Raw genomic sequence first — 15,833 nt, forward strand, 5'->3', positions numbered from 1 at the left:
CAGTAACAGCAAACACAAACCCAGTCCCAGCCTTCTCGGCTGTCAGGCTATTTCCCCTCGGGTGCAGTTCTGCTCGCAGCCAGCAGGGATCGCTGGCGGCTCCCGGTGAGCAGGGCAGATGTGATGGTTCCCCCGTGGCTGCACGGGGCGCTCCGGAGCGAGCTCGGGGAACACGCGGCGCTGGTGCCCTGGGATCCCAGGGAAGGATGGAACAGAAGCTTCACAAACCGCTGGGCAGCCGATCCCGGACTCTCCGGAACAGCAGGCTGGAATGGCAGGCTGGAGCAGCAGGCACAAACACAAATCCTGAGTGGCAGACGAGATGTATCCAAAAGGGGAACCCCCCGGAGGTTCAGGCAGGCAGGGTGAGCACGGCTACAACGCAGCGAAGGCTTGAAGCAGCAGTGGGGCAGGGCGGCCACAGCCCAGTCTCCAGCAGGGCAGGGAAAGCAGCTTTGGGATCCCGGAGTTGTTTCCAGCAGAAAGAAAGACGCCGAAAACGGGAACCAGCAGCTCCTTTCTCTGCGGCTTCTCTCTCCAGACGCTGAGAGAAAACTGCCAACACGCCCAGGTGAAACAAAGAGTAGCCAGGTCCACCCCACCCCCAAACGGGCTGCTGCTTTTGTCTTTCTTAAGTATGGCCATTTGTCCCCTAGCAACATGCATATGGGAAAAATTCCTTTAACAGAAAAAAAAACTAGGACTAAACTAAAACCCCAACAGTTTTATACACTGGGAAAGCTTGGACCTCCCCTTTAGGGGAAGCACTACCATCCTGAACTTCTGGCACAGCCTGCGGATGGAGTGTAACAGCTCCCCAGTTACCCCCAGAATCCTCAGATCCATTTGGCAGTCCAAGGACTTCTAACAACCTCCAGTCATCCTCCTCCAATGCTCGCATCTTAAGGGACTCTAAGAAGCGATTATAATGCGTCGGATGCACTGTTACTGTGCAGTCCTGAAAGGTCCAGGGGCGAGACCGGCGCAGCCTTTTTCTTCGCCGCGCGGCTACAGCCGCCTGATGACCTGGGGCCAGCACCTCATCGGCCTCACTGCCTGATGAGGAATCATCAGGCAAAGGCAACTTTGGGGTGCTGGAAGTGAACAGAAATGTACGTGGAGGGGCACTTTGGCTAAGTTCGCTAGAGGCAGAACAGACAGGACAGACTACAGCTGGCTGCGCAGCAATTTTTACACCAGTTTCTATACGGGAGGCCGTCTCGGCCAGCCCCGACCGAACTGGTACTGGAACTTCTGCCGCCGTTTCTGGGGCTACAGCTGCTCTCGGCGCCGCCGCCTCTGGCACAGCAGCTGCGCTCGGCACGGTCGCCGCTGCCGCGGCTGTTTCGCGCTCCCCAGCCGCGCCCGGCGCTGCCGCCCCTGGCCCGTTCTCAGCGGTCGCTCTGGGCGCTGCTGCCCCTGCCCGCTGCTCTGCAGCCGCCGTCTCTGGCCGCGTCTCCGCAGCCGCCGCCGCTTCCGGGTTTTTCCCGCGGCTGCGCCGCTTCCGGGTTCGCCGCTGGCCGTGCCGTTTCTCGGCTCGGAGCCGCATCTCCCGCAGATGGCGGGGGGGGCGCAGGCGGCGTGGGCGGCGGGGCCGGCGTGGGCGGCGCGGGCTCGGGCATTCGCCGCTCTAGCAGGGTGAGGAGTTCCTCCATTCTTCGGGATAGGTTTGGCAGCTCCATCAGCAAAGGCAAGTGCTGCATTAAGAGGTCGATGGCTCGGTTCTGCGATAGCGCAGAACAGTCCAGCGCCAGGGAGGGCAGCGGACCACACCCAGGGAGTCCCGGGGCAGGCACGCCCGGCGCTACGCCGCCTAAGAAGTTAGATCCAGGTCCATACGGAACCGAGCTAGGAGCCTCTCTGGGCATCCAAGTGGCTAAGCCGCTGATCTGCGGCCCTGGATAAGCCGTGGCCGCTGCCCAGCCGAATGGCAAGGCAGGCTGTGCGCCCTCTCGCTGCCCCGACCCCCCCGCCTCTGGCGGCACGGGGTTCCTGGGGGCTGCGGAGTCCTGCGATTGTGCAGGGTGAGCCGGTGCAGGCTCTGCCTGTGGAGCCGGGGGGATTTTTCCGAATCCATTATCATTTTCCCCGGAAACCCAGTCAACGGGGTCCCCCTCGGGGCTCATCCCGTCACTCATCACCGAGATAGGCGAGCCAGCCCTGCTGTTACAGTCAAGGTCTGTCAGCAGGAAAAATAATGAGCGCCAGGTTTTGTATAATTCTAACGCTGCTGAGTCCCCAGTCGGGAGCTCCTGTCGGACAGCGCATCCGAGTTCCTGCCATAAGGCAAAGTCCAGGGCACTATCTCTGTCCATGGAAATCCCTTTTAAAGTAGCCCAGTCTAATAATTCCCGAACTGAGTTTTCAGGAATGGAGGTATGCATTATACTAAACACACCTTTCCAGACCAGCATCACAGCTTCGGTTTGTGAGCCGCTGTTTGCCATTTCTCAGTTCTGTCGGACCTGCCGGTCCTGGGGGGAAAGGGGAGCAGCGTACCTCTAGAGGAATTCGGCTTGGCTCGCAACAGCAGGACACGTCAGAGAGTGCAGATCACGTCGGGCAGCACCAAATATTACCGCAGGCCTGGTTCCTACGGTATAGCACCGTGTCCCGCAGCCATAGGGAGGAGGAGGAGAGAAGATCCAGCAGGCAGGAATTGTGCAGCAAGATGGATTGATTTAATTATTTTACAAACTCTTTTATAGACTTTTTTCTTCATAGTCTAATTGGACAAAGGACCAGCCACCCCTTGGGGGTGATTGGCTAAAATCCTAAAACATCCATTGTCAAAATATTTTTCTACTATACCATAAACAAGACTTTTCAAGGTTGCAGGTGGCTTGGTTGTTTACATTCCCTGCCACCTCTTCTGTGAGAGAGAAAAGTCTCTCACGGACTTAGAAAATAACAAGAAAATCCTCGCTAGCAGCATTTTTGTATCTACACCACTCAGTATTTTTTTTGTCGCAGTATCACTGTCAAAGCTCAGAGAAGTAATAGTTTTTAGTTTTCTCATATGGGGTAAGGACCAATTCTGCTTCTGTAAATTTAGAGGATGTGACACATCTACTTATACTCATTTGACACAGCAAGCAGAGGAATTATTGGAAAATGTTCATACTAAACACTGTTCTTGTTGTGATCATTTTGTTAAATGCTTGTAGATTTCCTTCTGGTATAGGAGTGCTGAGCTGAATTATATGTTTTATGATAACAGCTATCAAACAGATAGGCAGATGCTCTTTATGTATACAGGAAAAGGCTTGAAAATATTCCAAAAAAAAAGTGGAATTCATTCTCTGAAACTTTTTTTCATTTCTAGTTAGGTTTAGTATCAAACTGGTTGGGATATGATGAGTTATTTGTATCTTATGAAAAATTAGTATGAATTAATGCATTACATGTGGTGCATGTGAACTGTAGAGAGGGAAATATAACCTTGCTCTGTAGCGGAGTGCTGTTTGGAAATTTAGAGTGCCAGCTATCTAATATTTTCTCTGCTTTATCCCACAATAGCTCATGTCTGTAACCTTCCCTACAGAAAATAGTACGATGTACTCCATTCCCCCTACACTTTCCAAGCAGAAGCCAAGTGGGTAGGGTTTGACTAGTGTTACTGTCCTTGCCCTCTAAATGAGAGATCACACACAAGTGAATTCATTCCAGTCTATATAGCTTAAATTCGTGTGCCTAAGACTTTTATAAAATGTGGCAGCTTATATCTCCTGATGCATGTTACCAGCTAAACACACTTCTTCAAACTGGTTTGCAGAGAGCTTTTATTTAGCAGAGAATCAGACCAGAGACATTCATTCCTGGTGTTTGCAGTGCTCTAATTTCCTTCACCAAGGCAAGAAAATAAATTATACTGGAGCTTAGGAGCATAACTGTGAGACAGTGGCAAAAATATCCCTGTAAGTTCTTTCAAATTTATGACATCCTTACATTTTGTATGTTGCCTTCTGTTACCAGCTCCTGGGTTGTCTTTTTGCCTCTGGTGTGATATCACATTAGTATTATGTAAAGTAATATTTTAAAAGTCTTTGGTGTCATATTTTTACAATAAACACTTAATATGTATGCTTGTATAAAAACATGCATTATGTAAATATTCAGATATTTAAGTGAAGTTATGTTGATGTGATCCACATTTCATTTCCTCCAGGAAAATATTACTTGGGTCATGTGAATTTATCTAACCAGGACAGCTGAGCAAGCTTTCTTTGAAAAGCATTTCATGTGCTTTGTAAAGGATTATAAAAATGCATACTATCAACTGTGAAAAATTTTTGTTAAGCACACATTTCTCTGTACTTGGAGGTGATCAAGGATCTGTAATTATTCTCTGGAATAATAGAAACTAACCAATATTTTCTTGAAACTAACCTGAAGTAAAAATTTTATTGTTTAGGTGTTTAAAAAAGGTAAAAATTAAGGGCTACTTAGTCATGCAAATTAATGTATAATTAAATGCCACAGCACTTCCTTGGAAGTCAAGAGATTTTGAAAGTAAATAATAACATAGGCTAGACTCCATTGGCAACAAATCACAGCAAGTCACTCTTCTGTTTTCTGCAGGCTTGTGAAAGTATTCATGACCCTTGCTGGGTCCCCAGGCTTCCTTGTATTCGATGTGCTGTATTTTTGCAGAATACAAAACCTCTTATTTTGCTGCAATGTTTTTTGGAAACATCTTTTTGACCTTCTGAAGTTTGCAAATGGCCTCTACATGTAAATGAAATGGTAATCACCGAATTGTTTATTATTTAACAAATGCAAAATTCAGTTACACCTAATAGCGAGTCAAGTCACACTTGGTGTTTAAAGCTTCCCTTTGTGTATTTGTCTGTTGTAAAATTGTAGATTACAGGGGGGGATACTTCAAGGTTCCGTTAGAGGGTTTTTTGCCCTATTTGAGTTCTTTAGTTCTGAGTTTTTCGTTTGTGTAATAACTCACGCCTATGGTTTCCAGTGAACTTGGAAAAATGGCATCCTATTTTTTCTTGTTCACCAATTTGATACATTATTACAGCCACAAAGAGATACAGTTCTGTCAAAATCTGCTTTGCTCTACAAAAACAGATTGTGACCCAGAGATACTAGGGTCATATACAGATTTTGAAATGGACTGTGGCACATTTCTCTCTTTGGCTTGGCTCAGAAAGGGCACAGAGTTTTCCAGCATCTTCTCCTTTCTCTTTTTACGATCGCATCTGAAAGAGTCCATGTGTCTAGTCAAATCTCACCTGCTGATATATGACACTGTTCCTGTTTTATTTGGATTAGCTTATATTGACTGGCTGGGAATTTTGGTGCATTCGACTGCAATTACAGGCTTTTTCTATAGAATTGGAATAGTAGGCAACTGACGGAACGACATAGTGAAATAAACTGTAGAGATAAATAATATCTATTAAATCAGTTCTTAATAAACTTTTCTTTCTCAGAATTTTTTTATGGAATGAAAATACTGAAATGAATGCTAATGGCTGTGTTATTGTGTGGGCTTCTAAATTTACTGGTCTCTAAACTAACACCACAACTGATTTTCATATTGGAGGATAATCCAAGGAAACACTGACAGATTTAAGTAGAAGCAAGGCTTATATTGGAGACTGCTAGAATAATGAGCTCTCCAGTTCTCTTAAGTTTTAAATCAAGATCCAAGGCACTTAAAAATAGTAATATTATGATTTAATTCATTGAGAAATTACAGCATGCTGCAAAAAATATTTGGTGAACTTCTAGGAACTGATACTGAAATTGGCCAGATAGAAACTCTCGAACACAGTTTTGAGTATTAGAAAGCAGGCATTCTTTATTGCAGCATGCTGGTCACTAGGGTGATCCTTCCTCTAATGAAGTACCCCAAGTGTCAGGTAAACAGAGTTTTTATCATACACACTGATTACATGTTCACTGGCTATCCCTGCTTATTTTATATATTACTTTATTTTACACCCCTTATCAGAAGTCTTAGAGTTCTTTGGGGTCTGTCTTCAATGTCTGGTGTCCTTTTTAGGGGGCTGTTCCTCAACCCTTGCTTTTGAGTAAGCGCAATACTGTTGTTTTGCATAACTTCTGCTTTGTCAGCCTTGCACAGCTGAGCTGGCATCCTGCTTGCGTTTTGCATGACTTCTGTTTGCCTCAGTTACGTCCTTTATCTATTTCTCCAAGGCTGTGCTGTTCTGTTCAACAGTCCTTATCAGAATCATGTGTTATACTCAGATTCAGGATGTCTAATACACCGTATTTTAAAGACAGCCTGTGCTTAAAGACATAAATTAAGAAAAACCCTGTGAGGACATGTTAAGAAAATATTTACTTCTGTAAGAAGCCATACTCATACTTCTGTATGAGCAGCAATGTGGATGGATTTGGGTTAGCTAAATATTAAACTGATGGTTGTGAAGGCATGCCTGAACACTGTAACAACTGAAATTGCTGTAGTTATATTTGCACAACTCTTTGGTTTAGAAGTAATATCCTGGGATTTCTTGATGTTAAATCTCTTTGCTTACTCTTTGATTACTAGGCTGTTATGCAATTATGGAAGATGCAGACAATTTTTTCCTAGCAAAAAAGGCTTCCTTTAAAAATGACCTTACCAGGGAATTTTCAGCAAAAGTTACAGAAAAAATTTTATTAATATTAAAATCTGTGTCTTGCCTATCTTTTTGAAACAGCATTGCATTGTAGGAGTTGGTAAGGTTAAACGGACTTTGTTTCAAATATTTTTCCCTGCATGGTAGACACTTTTGTCTTTGTTGTTGCATTGTAAGTTCTGATTTTTAATAAATATGAATAAGTGGAAATTTATTTTATTATTATTATTATTATTATTATTATTATTATTATTATTATTATTCACACTCCACAAGGATTTTATTTATGCAGAAGTGTGGCTTTCAGTGAGAAAGGCTTTCTACAGCTATTACTGCAAGCTTACCACTTTCTGGTCTGATCTTGTTCCTCAGAGGAACAGGTAACAGCAGGTTTTAGTCTTTGGAAGGACAATCAAGAAGAGGGTATGTTTATTCACAAGCATTATTCAAAACAGAAAAGAACAATTGCAACCCAAGTCTTCTGTGCCCTGAACCATTTTGTTCAGATACATTCAGAAGTTAAGTATTTTGTTTGTAGAGTGATGTTCATCTATTTGCTACTGTTGCTCTACCAGAAGTAGTGATCAGCTGGCTAGTGGGAAAAGAAGAAATTAAGTGCGGAACAAGAAGGCTGTATTGTCATGCAAATGTTTTTAGGTTTTGGGGGTTTTTTTAACAAGATTCAGCAGTGTGTTGGGAATGTAAACCCCATGACAATAGCAGGAACTGCTTTGAGATGTCTGCAATGCTGTTCAGAAACCTGTTCTTAGGTGAAAGCATCTTCCCCCTGTGCTTGTTATCTATGATTAGGGCAGTAGTATATGAACCAGTAGAATGACTGTTACCTAAAATTCTGGTTCAACTGATCACATGTGAGTGGCATATGAATATTATCAGATCTTGTTTTATGAAAAACCCTGAAATACAATTAATGTCCATTCCTAGAGGAAAGGCTTAGGCTCAGAATAAGTTAGAGTGACATACAGACACATATTTCTGTAAGTGGATGAGGGTGAAATATACCTAGGTCTTTTGTGCACTTTTAAACTTACAAATTAGAAAGACACTTAAGGCAGTTCTCTGTAAATACCAGATATCTCCTGACATACGTTGGGTGCATAGCTACAACAGAGATAGGGCTGGGAACCCTTACCATTGTCTTTAACAGTATGGGATTAAAACCAGACTGTCATTTCTGAAAAATGGAGTGGGATAGTTTCTCAGCCCCAGTATTTTTTGTAGGTCATGAGATCTGTATTTTTTTGCTTGAATTTGCTAAAGAGCATTACTATGTTTAATTTAACACAATGACTTCTTCTTGTACTCTGGGTTTGTTTTGCTTGTTTCATGGTTTTGTAAAATAGGTTTCCCCAAGTGCTGAATTGGAAGAATGACATTACTAATGATGTTGATATTGGTTATTTATGAAAATAAAGTACTTTGAGTTTGAAGATGCAGCTGTAATGGATACCCTGGGAACTTTAGTATCATTTGTCTAAATCAATGAAGGTGCATATATTTTCTTCCTAAAATTGTTAGAGCTGTAGGAACCCAAGTGAAGAAAGCTGTCTTTCAGATAAATGTATAAAAAGCCCTGTATGCATAAGCATATGTTGGGGTCTCCTCCCCCCGCCATGCAGCCATGTAGCCCTGAGGGAGGCACGGGGTTTCCCTGCCCCTGGTCAGCCTCGTTCCCCATTGGTTGGTTTGTGTTCCCCTTCGCGGGCAAAGCAGCTCGGGTGCTGACTGCAGCAGTCCCTCGGCAGAGCCCGGCCATGCGGCTGGGGAAATAAACATCTCTGAAACATCTAGCAAGAATCCGTCCGTATATATTTCTTTTCCACGGGACTCCTGGTTGGATATAGGTGTTACAGTATCCCCACTGCAACATATTGTGGAGAATTGAGGACAGAACGATCCCCGATCCCTAAGCGACTTTGTGTGAGTAAACCCTGGAAACTTTGGATTCCTCTTCTTGGTTTTGTTTTGCTATTCCATATCTAAACTATGGAGGAACCGTGGGAAGACTCTTGGCTTTCAGAGCCGCATATGGACATTTATCTTAAACTTAAAATGATTCTTGAACAACGATTTGTAAATTTTAGCTTGATTCAAGCTCAGAAAGAACTGAAACACTTCCTGGCATGGTTGTTTAAGGACTTTTTCTATGTTTCTTGGGATTTAATTCTTACCAAGAGCTTTTGGAAGACCGTTTGGACCCAGTTAATATTTGAGTCAAAATATATGCCGATGGAAGAATATTTTCGTGAATATTATTTAATAACCGAGACTGTTGAGCAATGTCAGCTGTGTCCTGGTGAAGGGAAGCCTGGCTCAGGGACCGTGCGACCCAGGCCACGTGCACCGAGCGCTCTGCGAGCAGCAGCGAGACGGTTCCCGTGCGCGGGTGGAGCCACGCGGGCCGCAGTGTCGGTGGCGGAGCGAGGCACGGCAGGAGCGGCACGGCCCGGCGGTGCCCGCCCGGCCCCGCGCAGCGCGTGGTGGAGCGAGCCCCGTGAGCGCCCGAACGAGAGGGGCGGCGCGCGGGCGGCGGCTGGAGGCGGCGGAGCGGAGCCGTGCCCAGCCGAAACGCGCGCTGGAGCGGGGCGCAGGGGGGCTCGGGGGCCCAGCCGAGACGTGGGCGCAGCCCCTGGCAGTGGCAACGCAGCTGAGAGCAGAGGAGGCGACGCACAGAGAACGGAGCGGCGCGGCCCGGCCCGGCCCGCGTGGCCCCGAACGCGACCCTGGGAAAAGTGCGCCGAAACCAGCAGCCCCCACAGTTCCAACACGGGAGCGACCAAAAGAGAGAGCAAAGACACAGCGAGACAGAAAACAGCAGCCACTCGGAAAAAGGAAAAGACCATAGTAGCTAAGATCTTAGGGACAGTGAAATGGTATAATGTTAAACAAAACTATGGTTTTATAACAAGATGTGATAACCAGCAAGACATATTCGTGCATAGAACTGCTATTAAAAAGAATAACCCTGAAAAATGCATCCCAAGCTTGGGAGATGGAGAGGTGGTAGAATTCAAAATCATACAAGGTAGAAAAGGGTTACAAGCATCGCAGGTCACTGGGCCTGATGGTGTTCCTGTAAAAGGCAGTATATATGCAAAAAATCGTAGTCATGTTAGACAATATCTCCGTTGTAAACCCCCCCTACAGTCTCCCTTTCCTAATCCCACCTTTCCCTTCTACCCTATGTCCTATTACCCCCAGTGTATTCCCAATCCGTTTTTTCATCCATGGTTTCCCTCACAAAACCCTGCCTTTGCCAATTGTTTCCCCAAAAATCCTTTTCCAATGCCGAGTGGGGGATGAAAAGGGGGAGGGAAGAAATTAAACCCTCTCCTGCCTCAGTTTCCCCACAAAGCATGTTCAGAGAGTTCTGTCTCCCTTCTGTCAGCCCTAAGATGTTCCACAGAACCTGTTTGGACATTTAAAGACTCAGGAGGGTGGCTTGTTTTGTTTTGAAACAGTTCTTGTTATGGTTATCCAGTTGTCTTCATTCTCCTTTTATTAAAATAAAACGGGTGAGATGTTGGGGTCTCCTCCCCCGCCATGTAGCCCTGAGGGAGGCACGGGGTTTCCCTGCCCCTGCTCAGCCTCGTTCCCCATTGGTTGGTTTGTGTTCCCCTTCGCGGGCAAAGCAGCTCGGGTGCTGACTGCAGCAGTCCCTCGGCAGAGCCCGGCCATGCGGCTGGGGAAATAAACATCTCTGAAACATCTAGCAAGAATCCGTCCGTATATATTTCTTTTCCACGGGACTCCTGGTTTGATATAGGCGTGTTGCAGTATCCCCACTGTAACAAGCATATTCTTGGGGTTTCAAAGCTGTGCCAAAAACCCAAGACTGACAAACATGCTGCTTTATAACTGCGACAGAAAAGCTGAGGTGGGACTCACTTTCCTTTGCACTCTTTGCAGTTCTCCTCCTGGTTTGCATAAGTTTTGTAGTGCACCAATATTGTCATTCTCTTACAGATGATGCATATGAATGAGAGATGCAATATCAGATATGGTTGCAAAATAAAAACTTTATGAAGTCAACTATAAAAACATGAGCCAGTAAAAGCTCTTTCTCCATCTATTACTCAGCATATCAAAATATGCTCATTGTAGAAAACTCCCATTTAATCAAGTTTCTGTGTCTAGTGGAATTTTTAAGATAATCTGTAAAAAAGCAAACTGTGGTAAGTATATACATAGGAGCCTGGCATATTGCCTCTTGGATCTCAGGAAGTCTTAATGGTGTTGTTCCACAGCTACTTTCAAATCACGTGGTGTAGGTGTATTACTGACTCTATGTACTTTCCTTAAATAAAGGGAGAACTCTTCCCATCCCAGCACTGAGACAGGTTTTGTGGCACATTTACTGCATTGCTGTTGTTTTTCTGGTAAAGCATAACGACTTTGGGAGGTTGGGGTATTAAATTTACTATGCCCTAAAAGCTTTTAGTTTGACATACTTTGCAAGCATACATCTGGACTATATAGCTTAGACAAAGCACTCTAATATCTCTGCTGGCCAGTTGTGCTTGTAGCAGGAAGTCTGGGTTCTGGCAGTATTTTAGTTTTCATGGAAAAAGGAGGAAATGTGTTAAGAGTCCTTCTGAATAAAGTACATCCAAGAAAGAACTGAGTGAAACAAATGCAGAAGCATTTGTACAAGCAGCATTTGCCACCATCCTCTGGTACAGTATTGCTTGTGGGAAGAGGATAAGTTTAGTGCATGTATCTGCTCCTTTGTCATTGAATTTTGGCTCAAGGCATCAAAAAGGAGGGAAAAAAGAATAAAACTGTCTCTAATCAGTTCCCTTCTGCTTTCTGATTTACAGCTGTTGGTGAGATTACCTATGGTATATGGTGAGAAAGGGCCTGCCTTCCTATTTTTCTCTAGTCTTTTTCATTTATGGTTTTAATTAACTTTAGGCACAAGAAGAACAGACATGAAAAAAGAAACAATTATAACCAAAAATAATCCTTTATTTAGACCCTAGAAGAGTGTAGGAGGTGGCCTCTTTGCCCTCCCCCTACACTCACACAATCTTTTCCATGGCAGGCATTCTATATAAGGCCATGTCCTGGGTTGCAGTGTATTCTATTACCATCCTCATGAGCCGTGGAAATCAGGTGGGGCAGTGTTTCCTCGCCTCCTCCCCCCAGACTATCTTTCTGTTAATGGCCCATCATTGTCCTGCTGCATGACTCAGAGATAACTCCCTCCAGACTATCTTCTGTTAATGAGCCTAATCAACACTTGGCCTCATGACTCATTACCCCATTGTGAGATGCTCCACCCAGAGGGAGGAACCAAGCATCTCATCATGGATATAATCTGAGATGCTGAACACCAGGATCCTTCCACTGGATTTCCAAAGGACAGGAGCTACACAGCCACCACTGGACCTGAGGAAGAGAAGACCCTTTTCTACAGGATCACTGCTCCAGAGGACTGCAGCCAACATTCTACCAGACTGCTACAACAGGTTGTATCTTGACTCTGTCAGTTTGAATCAGTGTTCTCTTTTTTTTTTTTTTTTTCCTTTTATTTAATTTCCCCATTAAATTGTTATTCTGATTTGGTGCCTCCCACTGGTTTATTTTCAAACAAGTACAGGCCAGTATGGAAGGCAGAAACAATTTTTCTTGTTGCTTAGATGCAAGCTGTCACAGCTAATCAATATGAAGAAACCTTAAACAGATTAGCCCAAATATAAGGGAAGAATTTTCAATCTTTTCATATAGTCAAAACCAGCCAAAGTGGTTGGATTTTGTTATGTCAGAAGATTGAATCTCTTATCAGGATCAGAAAAGAGAGTTTTCCTGTCTTCCAGTGTAACCTACGAACTATCATGTCCTGTTTTATACATTACAATTATTGTAAGAGCTTATATTGTCTTTTTCCCTGTATGTTATATGGAAACAGTATTATATGAAGTTCCCCATCTGAAGAGCTTCCTGGTAAGGGTGTTATGTGAAGGGCTTTGAATGAAAAATAACCACAACTTTACTGCAAAATTAAATAGAATTCCAAATAGCACATTTTTAAAGAGAACAGAAGTACATGAATCATTCAAGTAATTTAGCCATTAGTGCCGTTAGAGATTTCCTTTCAGTTTTGTCCTGGGTACCTGGATTTCAGTCTCAGAATCAGATTCATAGAATGGTTTGGGTAGGAAAGGATCTCAAATATTGTTTAGTTCCAATGCCCCAGACATTGGCAGGAACACCTTTTACTAGACTAGGTTGCTCAGAGCTCCATCCAGCCTGGCCTTCAACACTTCCAGGGATGAGGCATCCATAATTTTTCTGGGCAACCTGTTCTAGTGGCTCACCACCCCACCAGCAAAGATCTTCCTCCTGGTAGCTAATCAAAACCTACTATCTTTCAGTTTGATTTCATTCCTCCTTTTCCTGTCACTGCATGCTCTTATAAAAAGTCTCTCTCCATCTTCCTTGAAGGGCTCCCTTTCAGGTGCTGGAAGGCCACAATTAGGTCATGCTAAAGCCTTCTCTTTTCCAGGCTGAACACTCCCAATTCTCTCAGCCTTTCCTCATAGGAGGGGTTCTCCATCCCTTTGATGAACGTGATGTCCCTCTACACTTGCTCCAACAGGTCCATGTCCTTCCTGTGCTAGGACCTCAGAGCTGGATGCAGCACTGCAGGTGGGCTCTCACCAGAGAAGAGGGGCAGAATCCCCTCCCTCGACCTGCTGCCCATGCTGCTTTGGATGCAGCCCAGGACATGGTTGAGTCCTATATCAGAATTTTAAAATTCATTTTCTCTTTGAATTGAAAACCAACGAGACTATCTCATTGGTTGTACAAGGTAAATTTGGTATGATTTATGTTTTTATTTTGAAAATGGCTCTGCCTCAGCAGCAGTAGTCATTCTTAGAGTCCTTCCAGGGGTTGGTGCCCTGGCAGTGGGTGCCTCTGGGCAGCCTGAAGGGTCACTTGTTCACAACAGAATTGTTCAGATCTTTGCGGTGAAATCCTGAGACACAAAGCAGTCAATGCCTGGGATCATGCAGCAAATAATAAGCAGAGATGAGAGCAGAATAAAGACATCCAGACTGTCGGGCATGTGTTTTAACTACTAAATCACTTCTCCTGCAGGAAGCCAAGGAGAGTGTGGCCTTTCCATTTGGTACTGAATCTGTATTCTCCCTGGCATCCCTACTTCTGTATAGATTTATGGGTCATACCTTTAGCATTCATACTCCTCCATACTCCTGCCACTTTTATCCTCTTCTTCTTCCATGTCTTAACTGGGGTCTTTTCCTTTGCAATATCCAGTACCGCTCAGCACTCTCGGCCTGTAGTGATGCAAGGGGATGCTTGGCCTTTCTTTGAACCTCTATGCTGGCTCCATGGTCAGAGAGATGTTTCTTTTCTGTCATTGTAGGTCTTCACAACCCTTGTATTCTCTCTCTTGTAGTGATGCAAGACTCATCTGAAGCTTGCTTGAATTCTCACACATATGTCATATCTCTGATCACGTAAAAATTCAAGTCCCTCCTGATCAGCTACTCTGCTGAATACTTATGAGGCTACAAAAATTCAGAAAGCATCTAGACAGATGATTTTTGGTTTGGTTCTTCTGTGTGTCTAAAATTTATCTTATTAGGTCCACTTTTTTTCTCTACCCTGTTCTTCCCCTTTATCTCTCTCTGTCTTTGTGACTTCTAAGCTCCCTATTTTTTAGCTCCTGCCCATGGTGGTCTTTCCAATCCTCCTGGAAGCAGCAACTCCTTACAGTCAAATTACACTGAGAATAAAACCAGCTTCTGAGACTTTTTGATAAGATGAAGATTTGGCAATTGACAGACTATCTTAATGTATAGTTCAAGAGTGAATGTATATACCATAAGTACCACTGTAGCTTCATTTTTTTCTCAATGCAGTGGTGAGAAGAGATGTGCTATAACTCAGGCTGAAGCTAACAACATGAAGTGTGTGGAGGAAATTTTAAAAATATTCCTCTTTTCTTTGAAACAGTATCCATGGAGCCCCAGACTGACTGTAACTGATCTTCTACCCTTTTTTTCCAAATAACTTGAACCCTCCTACTCTGGATTCTTTAAACTGGAGCTCTTAATATTCCTCCTGCATTATAGGTAGTGCATTTCCCTTGTCTGCGTGAGATGCTCTTTAAGTCCAGCCTTTTACTCTGTGCTTCAGCTGGTCTATGTGGTGTTGTGGGTTTTTTCCTCCTGCTGTCTGTAGCCTTAAAAAGATCAAATTACTCTGCAATTATTAATTCTTTTACATTATTAATTATTTTAAAAGATTCATATAAAGGCAGTGTGCATTTGTGTCTGCATCTTTTTTCTGTATGTACATATAGAATATAGAAGAAATGTAAGTCAAGCAGCTCAACTGTTTGCTTTACATCCTCACACTACAGTTCCCGCAGGTATGCTTGCTTGGTTAAGTGTCACCAGGACATCCCATGGCTCTGTTGTTGCTTGCTCTTTGGAAACTAATGGACACTGTTGCAGTTGTCTCTTTAAATCAAGCATTGACTGTGTGCTATTGTGTGGTTAACAGCCAAGGGCTAAAATTCACTAGTAGCTTACAAAAAAGGGAATTCTAGCAAGATTGAATGCCTAGTCAAGCACAAATAATCTAACTTGGAGAGACATGGAGTTGATGGTTGATGGATTGACTGCTCAGTGGATAAAGAATTGGCTGGATGGCTGCACGTGAAAAGTTGTGGTCAAGGGCTCACTGTTCATGTGGAGACCAGTGTCTCCTCTCAGGGGTTGGTACTGGGGCTGATACTGTTCAACATCTTTGTCAGCAGCATGGTGTCTTAGGTTACAATATAAGATGTAACCAAAAGTATGTATTCTATCACCATCTGTTAAAACTAGGTGGGGAATGTTCTTTATCTCTTCCATGACACATCCCTGATAACTCCCTCCAGGTGATATCTTCTGTTAATGAGCCATCTAGCCTCACTGCATGTCTCAAAATTACATCATCCCATTGTGAGATGCTCTGCCCAGGGGGAGGAACCAAGCATTCCTACCTGGATATAATCTGAGGTTTGGAACACCACAGTCAGCGCTACCTATTGGATTCTCAGAGGACAAGAGCTACCACTGGACCTTCAGATGAAGACCAGACCCTTCTACAGCATCACCACTTCAACAGGACCACTTCAAAGAGGACTGCTACCACCACCCTGACTAACAGGGTGTCAGGTTGTAT

The sequence above is a fragment of the Aphelocoma coerulescens genome, chromosome 5 (genome assembly GCF_041296385.1).
Source record: "Aphelocoma coerulescens isolate FSJ_1873_10779 chromosome 5, UR_Acoe_1.0, whole genome shotgun sequence".
NCBI lineage: Eukaryota > Metazoa > Chordata > Aves > Passeriformes > Corvidae > Aphelocoma > Aphelocoma coerulescens.